Source organism: Terrapene carolina, unplaced genomic scaffold (assembly GCF_002925995.2).
Source record: "Terrapene carolina triunguis isolate 2854851 unplaced genomic scaffold, T_m_triunguis-2.0 Scaffold97, whole genome shotgun sequence".
Lineage (NCBI taxonomy): Eukaryota > Metazoa > Chordata > Testudines > Emydidae > Terrapene > Terrapene triunguis.
In genome coordinates, this window is record NW_020664448.1 from 17,016,603 (window position 1) to 17,031,581 (window position 14,979).

Sequence of the window (14,979 nt, forward strand, 5' to 3'; positions counted from 1 at the left end):
TTAGAGGCTGCTATGCTGAATTCACTTTGGGCCAATGGTGCACCAGCACCGGGGCTCCCCTACTACAAGCTGAAATCACTAAAGAGCTAAAATTACTAAGAGCTGAGTTCACTGAGTGCTGTGTTAACTAGTGGGGGAGCCTGAAAATATATTGCTAAGCAGCTGGTAGAGTGGAGCAGTTTGTGGGATGGTTGGAGCGGCCCACAGGATGTGGAGTGGAATGGAGTGGAGCTGAGCAGTTTGCGGGATGGGAGTGGAGCGGCTCATGATGAAGGCTGCAGCAGAACCCCATGGAGAGGCGGGGCAGTCGGCCTCGGACCACGTAAGGTGCCCCTTAATACCCCGTGCGTCCCTTCCCCCCCCATTTCCACCCGGGGGGGGGGGTAAGACTCTGCAGATAAACTTTTGAACTCTGGGGCTGCACTGACCAGGGACAGAGACTTTTGGGTTGTTGGACTTTTGGGTGGTTTTGGGGTTGCTGGACTTGAGACTTTTGGGGTGTTGGACTTTTGGGACTTTGGGGTGATCTTTTGGGTTGTTGGACTTAAGACCCTAAGGGGAAAAGGATACTGCCAGACTTACTTGGGGGTGGGTCTTTTGCTCATGGTTTGTGTTATGAATCCTGTTTGTGGTGTTTCCCCAACATAATGCCGCATTGTTTCTCTCCTTTATTAAAAGGATTTGCTACATTCAGACTCCGTGCTTGCTAGAGGGTAAGTATTGCTTCTTAGAGGCGGCCAGGGGGTGGTATGTAATTGTCCCAGGTCACTGGGTGGGGGCTCGAGACATTTTGCATTGTGTTATTGAAACAGAACCCCTAGATACTGAACCCGACCCTTGTTGCTGCCAACTCAGATGGGCAGAAGGGTTACAGTCATTATTAATCACATCAAAAAAGAGAAATTGAAAAAAATGTTTGATCAGCAATGTTTTACATGGAACTCATCCTGAACATCTACTGTAAAACTAGAGCAGAAGTAAAAAATGTAGCTGGGGCAAGGGCATTTGTTTGGTCTCGGCGCAAAAACAAATGGGCACAACTCTGCTCCCTTTGAAGTCAATGGGAGTTTTGCATTTGACTTCAACAGAAGAAGCATCTGGACCAGTTTCTCAAACCTTTGATCAATTTTCAATAGCCAGTGATTATGCTCAGAGCTCTTTTGGGTTTCTTGCAGTGGGCGCTTTAAAGTCTGTCCAAGGCTCTCTGAGTCCCACCACTGTAGACAGCCCAGAACAGACGGTAAATCAACGCCTCTCCCAGCCAGCCTGGCATCAGCCCCCACATAGGCCAGCCCATCTACTTCTGGGGGTGTGCCAGCTGGCTAGCTCTGGGTCCCCTAGCATAAGTTGGCAGAACCCCAGGGGTGAATCAGACCCCTAGAGCATTCACTGCAAGTATAAACAATTCTAGGGTTGGCAAAGACTAAATTAAACAGCTGAAAATTAATGGAAAAGAAACTGCAGGAGAAAAATCTACCAGCTCTGTCTCTACTAAACCTTGTAAAAATGTTACAATAACAGTGACAAATATTGCAGCTTACAATACTGGTACTGCAAATGATGACGGCCAGAGAAGAAACTAGACAGACAGAAAAATTCTCGGGTGTTGGGATTTGTTTGCAACTGGAGTTGTGGGTCAGCTCATTAAGGAAATAAAGACTAGTCATGAAGGTCAGATCGAGGAACTTTCAAGTTCCTCAAAGGTTATGATGTTCAGATCCAGGGTTTTGTGTCATGCCCATCCCTACTTTCTTTATTTGTGTCTGAACAGCTGAAACTAGATCTTCTCTGTAGGTAAATCAGTGTAGACCTGTTGAAATCAATGGAGCAATGTTGATAGACATCAGTGGAGGTTCTGACCCCCTGTTCTTAGGGAATCACTCAACCACTCCACAATCACAATGAGAACAGACTTGAACAAAAACATAAAGTAGAGCTTGGAGCTTTTGTTGCCTTTCCCTCTGTAAATTATACGTTGGTTTGTCTTTTCATGGCAGTACACATGGCCAGTGCCCTGCACTTGGGTGGAGCAACCTTTTGTATTTTCATGATTCCAAAAAATAAAAAAGTTGAGGAAAGAAAGGGACTTGTTTACTATTAGCTACCATTCATGCTTGACATTTGGCCTGATTTTCAAAGGTGTTCTGCACCTACAGCTACCACTGATGTCAGTAAGATTTGTGGATGCTCAGATCTTCGACATTGTGTGTATTTTGTAAAGCTAAAACAATGCAGCTTAAAACACTGTACTGCAGGGCACAGACACCCTTTGTCTAAGGCTTTTCGCCAGGGCGCAGGGAATGAAGTTGGTGGTGTTATTGCCGAGCTGCTCACTATTCTGCACCATAATGTCTTGATGGCATGCACGATTGTATCAAGAGATTTCTCACAAGAGAGGCCAAGCCCAGCAGCGGCTGTCAATAGAAACACTAGCTGCAGTCAGCATACAGTATATTAAATACTCAGATTGAGGATTGACAGACTGCTGACACTGGGAATAGTTAGAAAGCTCCTGCTACAGAGACAGTTGTTGTGCTTTGCAACCCCTTAAAAAACACACACACACAACAAATATGACAGAAGCTACAGCAATTTTATTTGTTTCTCACCCACATCAGCAGTTGTCCTTCCTCTTCACTTCCAAAAAAATCAGAACAAAAAAACCCCAACGCCAGACAGAGATAGTTTGTAGTTATCTGTGTCGCCCACAGGAGCGCCGTACATTTAGATAGCACCTTCAATCCTGAAAGATCTTCAAGCATTTTACATACTGTGCATGGGGAATGCTTTATCACCGACAAAACACAGCCACCACAAGGGTGGGACACAATGGTGCCAATTAGAAGGGGCTGGGGGCTGAATGCCCCTCCCTCCAAGGTTTTTGCACTTGCTCAAAGTCCCCATAGGCCATGGCGCCAGAGGGGCCATGGCCCAGCCACTGTTAAGCAGTGGTCCCATACTAAATCAGTACAGATGCTGGTGGAGCAGTGCAGAGCATCGGGTGTGTGGTCAGTACACCACTGAAATCTGACCTGGCCACCCCTCAGCACAGACAGAGGGGCAGCCAGGCCAAACAGTGTTGCGACCTGGCATGGGGGGGTATCTGTTCTTGTACAGCAGTGCACAGGGGAATCCGCAGAGCACTTGACTCCTGGCAGCACCGACCCATGCACTGCGTGGGTAAGAAAGAGAGAGGCCCTGGGTCCAGGAAGGGGGGAAGCAGGGACCGGAATGAGGGTCCTGTCACAGGGCAGGTTCCACTCCTGCCCTGCAATCCCACACAAACAGTCTTGTAGACTTCTTGTTTGTTAACACCCCTACGGGATTTATTACTATTTTCACCACCGTCACAATCCAGTGCAGCAGCTCTATCTATAACATTCTTCAGATGTCAGCCCTTTCTCCGGGGCAGAGAGAGATCTCACCCACCTGAAATCCCTTGTCCCTCAGCTCTACTAGCCTTTTCTCCTCTGTACTGCCTCCCTGTGCTTTGTAACTACCCTCCCAGCTGATGGGACAATTAGCTCCTTAGTGCCCCTATCCCACAGTCTGTCTAGGTAATTAAGTAATCCATTCCTCAATCCATTCCTCAATTCTTCTCTGGGGGGAACTAATCAGAGTTTAAGTGACCAGTGTGCTGGGACAGCTGTTAGCTCTCAGCACTCTGTCACAATCCCTCCAAGAAATTCTGAATTGGCACCACAGGTGGGACAGTGCAGCTACTTACACAAGTTTAGGACAGGAAGTGAAGAAGAAGACCATTTCCAATTGAAAGTGCAGGGAGGCACCTACGGACATAGAATGTGATTGCCCAACTTTGCCAGAAGCCTGTGACCAACACCCTTGCTCTTGTGGAATGTTCCATGGGCTCTTTAATACCATAAACCATTAGGAAATATTTTCCCTACCTTTATGTTGTCAGATTTGATGAGCATAATGGTCCCTTCTAGTCTTAAAATCTAAGGGTGAAATCACTGGGATTTTTCTCATTAACCTTAATGGGGCTAGGGTTTCATTCTATGAATCTATGAATGAATCTAAACTATGCTTGGGATACAGGCAAATACTGTTTCAAAGGGAAGTGTTCCACCTACTGAATCACCAACACTGTTCCAAGTACTCCACAACTCCAGGTATTTCCAACATGCCGACCATCAGGCAGTCAGATGCCAGGCTGATGAATGGGGAGAGCACTGACCCAGCCTGATGCCGCTGACTCGGTGAGAAGCGAGGGGAGCCCAGCATAATGTGTGTCCTCATTTTTCCCCTTAGCGTAACTAATCTTTAATAATTCAAGCAAGTTCCCACAGATGCATTTTAATTTCACTTTCTAAATCCAAGCTTAATAAAATCCTAACTTGCTTTCAAAAGCAAGTTGGTTTAGGGTGTGTCAGAATTTGTTCAGAATGTGTTTTCTTCCCAGTAAACAAAGTTTCCTTTTATTATCAGCCAGGATTGCCATGCACCGTGTTCCCAGTAAATCCTAACTTTGAGTTTGCTGCGGGTTTCCATTAAAGTCGATGGCTAAAGTTTCCACTTCAATGGTGCAGGAACTGGATCTTCAAAAGCAGTGACTCCCCAAGTTACATTGTCCATATGTTCTATTCTAGTGAAAGTAAATTGAGATCCTTTCAAAACAACGCTACCTTGCCAGCTGTCAGCAACTAATATCTTTGATCTATCTATTTGCTGATGCTAGATGCCACAAAATGGTCTTGCCCAGGTATAACTGAAGACAGGCTGGCGCCAGGTCCTCCATTGTTGCCCTGTCCTGTTTCAGTCCCACAATCCTCAGGGTTATCACCTGCCCCGGATTAATCTATCTGCCCCAATTCCAGACTCTCTGCAGGAGTCGGGACCCCATGGAAACTATTCTGCTTGTCACTACTTTTTAGGCACTGTGTTTCTTTCAGGCCAGGATGGGGAAATGAAACATTGTAAAAGCTACTCTCAGTTCTCCTTTCAAAAATGGAAACACATCAAAAGCTCCGAAGGCAGAGACAGAGGCTCATGGCTGATGCGTTCTCTCATAGAACAGCAAAATATTTAATTAGTGTTCAAGTGAAACTTCAATTTTCATGTAAAGCTGCAACACAACGTCCTGGCTCAGTATTTTGTTGGAGCTACAGCCTTGTTTTTATTTGAACATAGAAAAAACATAAACCCACATATTTCCCAGTCGTGATCACATTTCATGGCTGTGTATTGTGCCTGTGAAATATTAACTTACCCCTTCCTCCCCACAGCGCTCAGTTCATACCCACTGCTGCTGTTGACTTTGACTTTTTATTTGAAAAGTTCAGTGGTGAACTAAAAATTCCTGAATAAGCTTTTTAAATAAGAGGAAAGCTATGCAGCATAGGGGGTTGGTAATGGGCTCTGGAACCTACATCTATGAAATTAACATTTGTCCAAGGTTGAGACCAAGTGCTCTATGTTTGATGGGTGTTCACTAGTGTCTGTGAAATACGTTAATAATTATGATAGTGATATTAGGCATTTGTTTAGTGCTTTTCAGTGGCAGATCGCAAAGTGTTTTACAAAGGGGGTAAAGTGTAGTTATCTCCAATTTACAGATAGGGGGAAATAAAATATAGAAAGATTAAGGGTAATTTTCAAAAGTGCATTAGGAGACTCAATCCTTTTTCAAAAATGACTTAGGCACTTCGGAGGTTTTCAGTGAGACTAAGGGCTTGTCTACACAAACATTTAGTTCGCAGCAAGCTGGGACATGAATCTGCCCTGCGCTAGCCTGCCGTGCTTCAACTGTCGATGAGGACTCTGCTGATCCACATTAACAGTTCAGTCATGAGCTTTGCTCTAGTCCCCTTTGAAACAGGAGTAGATCCCAGTGCATAACCGAACTGTTAATGCCTGTCAGCAGGCTCCACATGGACAGTTGGAGCATGGCAGGCAAGTGCGGGGTAGATTTTGCCGTGAGCAAAATGTACATGTAGACAAGCCCTTAGTCTCACCAAAAACCTCCAAAGTGCCTAAGTCATTTTTGAAAAAGGTTTTGAAAATGGGACTTGGGCACTTTTGAAAATGTTACCCTAGGTGACCTGTCCTAGCTTACATGCCAACCCTGAAATTGGATTCACCGGCAAGGAACCCCCGTTCAGAAAGGTTCTGTCTGGATGCACAGGTCTGCCAATGGGAATCCAGCTGCAGAATTAGGGCTCAAGTCAATGGCAAAGCCAGGAATAAAAACGTACACCTCCTGACTCGTGCACTATTGTCTGGACCATCCAGGCCCTGAGCTGGTGGGCTAACTTCTTTTCCTAGTACACAGGCCATCACCACAACTGACCACATGTGTTAGGAATTTTAACAGAGGTGGTGGCCTGGATGTGCAATGGAACTACTCTCTTATCCACAAGTGGTGATGCACAAGTTGCATTGCTGCATGCATAAACAGAAGATCTAGGTTTCTAGCAGCACTGACCAGAAACATGGGAGCTGGGGTACAACAATAGCTAAAAACTGTATTTCCATTTTCTTGGACACTTTCCGAGCCGCACTAGTTTCTATGCTGTCAGTAAGCACCCAGCACCTGTCAGGGGCACTTAACGTATTCAAAGCTTTTAAAATTAAAAGGAAAGAGTGAAGCCCCACATTAACAACCAGCAAGTGCTCGGCGTTGCCAGACCAGCGACCCATTGAGCGTGGCAGCCTGTCTCTGACAGGAGCTAGTAGCAAATGCTCCAGAGGCAGATGCAAGAAACCCCATAATGAACAATTTTGCCTGCAGCCCATGGGGGAGGGGATTATTAGCTGCCTTGTGGTGGGAAGCATGAGGGTTTATATTCCCTATAAATGTTTATGCTACGTAAGGTGACTCTGGAGGCCCATATAAATATAAGCAATACCAAAGCACTGACTGCTTTTCAAGCAGTGCTTGCTTCTTTCTTTCCCTCTCCTCATCTCTCCACTGATTCTCTTCAGACCCTTTCTCTCCTTCACACTCTCCTCCCTTCTCTCCCCCAGCTTCAGAGGATCAATTTGAAACCAGGCTGCCTGAGTCAAAGCATAACACATTGCACATAAGTAGAAGGGATTTCTGCATCTGGCTGTGTCTGTTGTTACCATTGGCTTGGGACAAACTCATAAATGGAAGAGAAGCAGAGAGCATTTCTTCTGGCAAAGGGGCGGCTGCTTGAATTTTCTGTACTTTGCCCATACTAAAATGTTTACCAGTAGTTTTTAATATAGTTTTTCTCCTGTGATTCCCTATTTCCCCTTCAGTATCATATTTCTGTCCCCTCCCCCTTTTTTCTCCTTTTTTTCCCCTTTAGATTCCCTTCCTCCATGCATTCTTATTTATCTTATTATTCTCTTCTCTCAGCTCTGGCAAACTACTCCCAGCCAGCTCTCTCCCCGCTAAGGAGTGCTCTCTCTCTTTTCCACTTTCAGCACTCACCCATATGTCCTCTCTTCCCACCCAGCCCCTCTTGCAAACTGCCCAGCTCTTCACCTTCCCATTCTCTGTCTTCTCGTTTACACCTCCTGCCCTACATCTCAACCTCAGGCCCCCCCTTCCCTGTACTTTTGCTGGCCCTTTGGCCTAGAGTCTATTGTATTAGTCTGGGCCTTAGAAAACCAGAATTCTATTCCTGGCTCTGCCATTAGCCTGCTTGGACAAATCACTTCCTGCTCTGTGCCTCAGTTTCCCCATCTGTTGAATGGGAATAACAATACTGCTTTGAGATCTACTGATGAAAAGTGCTGTATAAGAAAAAAGTAGTGTCTCTCTCCCCCTTCTCCTCGACAGTCTGCTAGCAGGTACTGTGTCTTCCATTCAGGCCCATCAGTAGCAACTAGAACTGGCTGAAAAGTTCCAGTTATTTTCATGAGAAATTTCAATGGTTTTTCTTTTTAAATTTCCTGCAAACATTTTTCTTTCTTTATGAAAAAAATGAAACCCCCTAAAATGCTGCAGTTTTCAGTGGAAAATGTTCACCCTCCATTTTTTTTAACCAAAGCCAATACATTTTCAAGTTTTTTTCTTCAAAAATGCCCTAAAAACGGTTTAGAAGAAAGAATGTCACCCAGCTCCAGTAGCCTCATGTTTATGCGCCTCTTGCCTGCGCTGCAGCTCTGTCTGGAAATCGCGCAGACTGCTGCCAGTGCTGCAGAGAGAAGTGTTCTGTAGTGTCAGCTGGCAGGGTGAAGAGGCACTCCCTGATCATCGCAGTGGTGCTCGGGGTGGCTCTGTCTGCCTTGAGCCAGCTCAGCACCATAAGTGTGATTCCCCTGCAGTGGCTCGAAGGGGAATGTGTACAGGGGTGGGTCTCATGGGAGAATCTGAGAGCCATCCAAAAATTAGGGAAACAGCTGTGAATTCCCAGGTTTTCATGCAGGTTGGCAGGTTGAGGGGCCTGCCCTCCATGAAAAACATTCCCACACATTCTGAACAGAGTAGATCTGGGCTGAAGAGAGAGCCCCAGATGCAGCCTCCCAAACACTACAGAGGTTAGGATCAAATTTTGTGGTGGACTTTTCTCCAATGGGCTGAACTGGAACCCTGAGTCTGAGGATCACCAAACTTTTAAGGAGATGTTCCTATTTTGGAACCAGATTTGAATGCAAACTACCTGGCTTGAGCAACCTCATATTTGAGACAATTCTGCTCCTATGTCAGCTGCTTTCTTTATATCTTTCTCGGCTGGTTTCTTTTTGTCTTTTTTCTTTGTTTTAATTTCTTAGGACTCAGGAGCGGGCATCTGAAGATGTAATCCACCATTTGTGATATCGCTGCTGGCTCCTATGAAATATCATAGTGGACAATATCATGGAAGAGAGTGTTACTTTCTTCTGAGCCAATCAGTTGCTGCCCATTGACACATGCAGGATCTCTGCTGAGAAGGGGTGTCAACTCCCACAGTATTTTATTGGTTTTATTATTTGCATTAAGCCCCAAATGAGATCGGACCATTGTGCTAGGTGCTGTACAAAAGACAGTAAGAGACAGCCCTTGCCCTAAAGAGCATACAGTCTGAACAGACAAGGCAGACAAAAGTCGGGAGGAGAAAAAGAGGCACAGAAAAGTGAAATGGTTTGCTCAGGGTCACACAATAATTCAGCTGAGACTAGAGCCAGGACCCAGAGCCCCAGTCCAATGCCTTAACGAATGGACCGGGCTGCCTTTCAATGTCATACATGTACAGTACCTGTGAAATGCACCTGGAGGATCTCTAAACAAGATTCTCGGTGTTTTCCATGAGGCATCCGGCAGGCTTTTTAAGCTATGTGGGATGGGTAAATCCAAGGCTATCATTTTGTTTGTCAATGTGTTTGTCCTGCTTTTTAAACTTTGAATCTCATGCAGACGAACAGCGCTGGACTGACCACACCAGCAAGAGAGGGTGTTTTTGTTCATCCATAGAGACAGGGCAGCAGCAGCAACAGTGGCAAGACAAGCTTCCCCATAAAAGCCTCTGCTAACTTGCTGAAGCCACAGGGGGATTCTGTCTGCGGGGGGAGGGGGGGTTCCATACCCACTCGGTCTTTGGCCACCCTCCGCTGAGCCTTGCCAGTGAAGAGGAGGATTTTTAGCAGACAGACAACCTTGTAAATGGGCGCTCCTGGCCTTTAGTTAAGTTGCTGTTTTGCCCAGGGTAGTTGAAAATTCCCAAGGCATTGTAAACACATCACCAACACGAGTTCTCTGGTGTAAGCATATTGCAGTGCTTGACATTTTCGATAGTGCCTTGACATTTTCAGAAGGGCACAAAGGGCCTAAAAAAAGAAACAAGCCTGCTCCCAAGGCACCATATGTTTTCAGTTCCAACCTGCAAGGGTGTCATGGATGGTCTTGTTATACATACGCAGCAGCTTTTTCCAGTCTTTCTCTCTCTTCTTCCCCCTGTCAAATAACTGGATATAACAGCACAAAACTGCAATGGTCAGAAAAAGGGAGAAGGAAAATGGGCAAGTGGGTGCCCTTAGTGCCTTTAGGCTCTGAATTCCGAATGTGCTGATATATCCCATTAAAATTCCAGTTATTACCTAAGACGGATGCTGCAAACATTTACAGAGGTGAATCACTTTACTCAAGCGAATAGTCCCCTTGCTACAGCTTGGCAGAGGTTGCCAGTCTGGAATAAAAGAAATGTTGTACATTTTTTTTCTCCTGCAGCTGTTACTTTTTCTTAGGCATTAAGCTGATTTTATAACTTGCTCAGTAAATGATCATTTCTGTACGAGGCTTCTAGTGTGTCATAAAATTGCTCTCAGCAATTATTTATCACTGATTTTTTAAATACAGGTTCTCTTGGCAAATGGCCAATCTTCTTGCAACTGTTTATTCTGTTCTTAAATCAGTCATAGAATCATAGAATATCAGGGTTGGAAGGGACCTCAGGAGGTCATCTAGTCCAACCCCCTGCTCAAAGCAGGACCAACCCCCAACTAAATCATCCCAAAGGAGAGGCTCAGCTTTCTAAAGTTTGGGCTAGTATAATCTTCCCTTGATCTGCTAGATCAGGTGTGATCACGGTCTGGCCTGCAAGCCAATGTAGCTGTGGCAAGATGTAAAAGTGCTCCAACTGGGTGCCTATCTATCACATAGCTGCTTTGGGTGAGGTTATTACAGGCAGGGTTGGTAACACTATCTCTTATTAAGGTTGCTCAACACTCAATTGTAGGACCCTGATTTAAGTTGTTTATAACTTCTCCAAACTTTAACTGTTTAGGCTGATATTTTCTATCCCGAGTGTCAGCCTGCATGATTTTTTTAATGAAAATTTTACATAAAAACAGTTCAGTAGGTTCAGAGAACGAGGCTGCAGAAAATTACATTGTTTTGACCCTGTTGAAAAAATGTGGCAACCTTTTCTTTAAGAAGCTCCAGCATCCCCACAAGCAGGGACGTGAAATGTGACAGGGGGTGGCCTTTGTGTCAGGGATGTGCCTTTTGCCATCTTTGTGAAAATCCACCCAAATTATAAGCCTTTGGGTGGGTGGGGGGGAGGGGTCACAGTTTGCACATGCTCAGTAGAGACTTGCTAGAGCTTCGCAGCTAAACTCCTTGAAAATTCTGTCTGCAGTAGGTATGCTCCAGCCCAGGGCTGAGCAGGATTTGCCCTGCAATCTCAGCTCTTGGCTGCTGCAGGGAATTTGAAGAAGTTATTTACTTTGTCTATTTTGACATGTGATGTTGACTGTGTTATAACAGTTATAAAGCTTTAACTTTTTATATCTCAATGTTATTAAATAATTATTGTCTGACCCTCCCCCAACACGTTCCCACAACTGTGAAAATTTAAATAGACAAAAATTGAAAAAATACTTAAAAATAAAAATAGATTTTATCCATCAAATTATAAAAAAGTAAAAATTGAATTCTCCCAAGCCTACTTGTAAACTATATCGATTGATATACAAACTAAAGCATTGGGATCGCCCCAGCAAAATGTATGTTTATTCTATTCTTTTCCTTCAGGTTCATAAGAAGATGAACATCATTTTTTGTCCAATAATACTTTAGGAATAATGTTTTTGGTGATAAGTAATAAATTAAAGAGTCTTCAGAGTCTGGTAGAGCGTGGGATTTACATTTGCCATACAGTTTAGTTTTCTGTCCAGTTTTATACATGTATTCTTTTTTCAGCCAGTTGGACCCCTTATATAGCAGATTTTTTTTATACAGAAGAGGCATGAAATCAGTGTCCCTTCAGGGGAATTTATGAAATAGCAGCATTTGTCAATATGGATCATTCAAGGAAAAACCTTAAAGGAACAAAGAACCAGGATGAATCATGGAATCATAGGACTGGAAGGGACCTTAAGAGGTCATCTAGTCCAGTCCCCTGCACTCATGGCAGGACCATCCCTGACAGGTGTTTGTCTAACCCACTCTTTAAAATCTCCAATGATGGAGATTCCACAACCTCCCTAGGCAATTTATTCCAGTGCTTAACCACCCTGACAGTTAGGAAGTTTTTCCTAATGTCCAACGTAAACTGCCCTTGATGCAAATTAAGCCCATTACTGTTTGTCCTATCCTCAGAGGTTAAGGAGAACAATTTTTCTCCCTTCTCCTGGTAACAACCTTTTATGTACTTGAAAACTGTTATCATGTCCCCTCTCAGTCTTCTCTTCTTCAGACTAAACAAGCCCAATTTTTTCAATCTTCCCTTATAGGTCATGTTTTCTAGACCTGTAATCATTTTTGTTGCTCTTCTCTGGACTTTCTCCAATTTGTCTACATCTTTCCTGAAATGCGATGCCCATAAGTGGACACAATACTCCAGTTGAGGCCTAATCAGTGTGCAGTAGAGCAGAAGAATTACTTCTCGTGTCTTGCTTGCAACATGCCTCCTCATACATCCCAGAATGTTTGCTTTTTTTGCAACAGTGTTACACTGTTGACTCATATTTAGCTTGTGATCCACTATGACCCCCAGATCCCTTTCTGCAGTACTCCTTCCTGGGCAGTCATTTCCAATTTTGTAGGTGTGCAACTGATTGTTCCTTCCTAAGTGGAGTACTTTGCATGAGTGAGCAGGACCGGGATGGCCAAGTAAAATGTAGCAATTCATGGACACAAACAAGGGGAAATATCTTTAGAAAAAAGGTGAGTGCATAAATTTAAACTAGATTCCAAAAGAGTCGGTCTTAAACAACTGGAACTTATGCAACCAGCAACCCCAGCTCTCAGGGATCTTGGCAGTATGGAGAAGTAATGTTTTTACAAGGAAGAACTGTTCTTGAACAATGTACCCAATGCGTTTGACAGACATATGCTTTCCTTCCAACGGCAAGTATTGCATGTTGGCTTTCCCCATTTGTATTTTTTTTCCCTAGAAGACACATTTATTGTGGTTGCATCAAGGCTACCTCTCCACTTGTTTGATGCTTGTCTCCTGTATCCTACTGATATAAGGCTAATTTTTCAAATGAACCTTCCCCCACAAAAACCTACATTTGGCAACTACGTGCACAGAAGAGTTCCTGGCTAATTGCATGCACAAACTAGAAGACGTGCAATTACCCCCCTTTGATTGTTTAGATTCTGGTTTTTAAGCCACAAGGGGTAAACATACTTTTTGCTGGTGCACCCTGTGCCCCAGCTATAAAAATGATGTCCTGTGAAGTCAGAATATTGATTTGTCCCATTGTGATGGGGTGTGCTTCCCACACTGGCCCTGCAAGAGCTGAATTAGGCCAAGTGAGCCCAATCTGCTAATTAGGCTGCAAACAAGGGAGCTTTAGGCTGGAGGCAGGTAATTAGAGAGAAGCTCACCTGCAAGGGGCAGGCGGGGTTTCTACAAAAGAAGGTTTCAGAGTAGCAGCCGTGTTAGTCTGTATGCCACAAGTACTCCTGTTCTTTTTACAAAAGAAGGTAACCCATTCCAGTGCTTCACCACCCTCCTAGTGAAAAAGTTTTTCCTAATATCCAACCTAAACCTCCCCCACTGCAACTTGAGACCATTACTCCTTGTTCTGTCATCTGCTACCACTGAGAACAGTCTAGATCCATCCTCTTTGGAACCCCCTTTCAGGTAGTTGAAAGCAGCTATCAAATCCCCTCTCATTCTTCGATTCTGCAGACTAAAGAATTCCAGTTCCCTCAGCCTCTCCTTATAAGTCATGTGCTCCAGCCCCCTAATCATTTTTGTTGCCCTCCACTGGACTCTTTCCAATTTTTCCACATCCTTCTTGTAGTGAGGGGCCCAAAACTGGTCACAGTACTCCAGATGAGGCCTCACCAATGCTGAATAGAGGGGAATGATCAGGTCCCTTGATCTGCTGGCAATGCTCCTACTTATACAACCTAAAATGCCATTAGCCTTCTTGACAACAAGGGCACACTGTTGACTCACATCCAGCTTCTCATCCACTGTAACCCCTAGGTCCCTTCCTTTCATTGTTGTGTCAGGAGGGATGGATTCCTACCACTGTGACAGAAATTGCTGTACAAACTCCCTGGAAATGCTCCATGTGCCACTTAGAGAGAACCAATGCTGTAAACTTCTAAACTTCAGTGGCAAAGAGCAACAGGTAGCCTCCCATGACTGGTTGTACAGTGGTCACCATTAATAAATCATACTGCACTTTCCCCCTATTCTTGAAATAGCAAATAACTGTGTGGTATCTGTTAGCAAATGTTGATTAGTAAATGGTGACCACTGTTCCCCGCACTCCTCCCTATGAGCAAGGGAAATGTTTTTACCTCCTCTTATCCCATGTAGATCCAGAATAAGGCCAAACTTGGCTCCTTCTCTATAAGTGCATCCAGGCAGCAGTTTTTATGTCTTCAAAACTAGAGGCATCAGTACAAACCAGACTGGGATTAGACCCTTTCCCTTATATGGTAAAACAAACAGGGCATAGTCAAAATGACAGTGAAAAATATACAGGGGGCGGAGGGGGAAAATAGTACTGGCCAAATGCCAGTAGCTGTTCACATGTCTTTGTTTTTTGTTGATGAAAACCATACTGATCCCAAGGCTGACATTCTTGTAGGCCATATGCATGTGTATATATAAACAATGTATATCCATTCAGAACAGCACTTCTAAGTCAATTCTCCACACTGCTTCTTGCCATCTCCCTGTAGGGATGGGTGAGAACCTCGCCGTATTTGACAAGAACTTGATGCTGTTAGCTCATTTCCCTCACTCAGCTGGCTTTACTGCCACCACTGAGGATTTTCTGAGCTGGCGTTGCTCTTTCTCAGACTGAGAGAAGTCACTGACCTAGTGACTTCAGAGGCGTGTCTCCTTAGGGGGAAGAAATCCTTTTATCCTTTCTTTCCCTTGTGGGCATTTGTCTCTCTATGCTGGCTTCAGAGTGAGGTGCAAAATCAGGCTAAGGGTTTGCTCTATCAATATTTCAGGTGATTTCGGCTCTCCTCAAAGGAGCTGGATGTTTTGTTTGTGCTCTGGCTCTTAAGGCCACATGGGGCCGAGTTGGATCTGTTTCCCCCCTGGATGCCCCAGCCTGGGATATCAGTAAGGAACCCTAGGGAGCCCT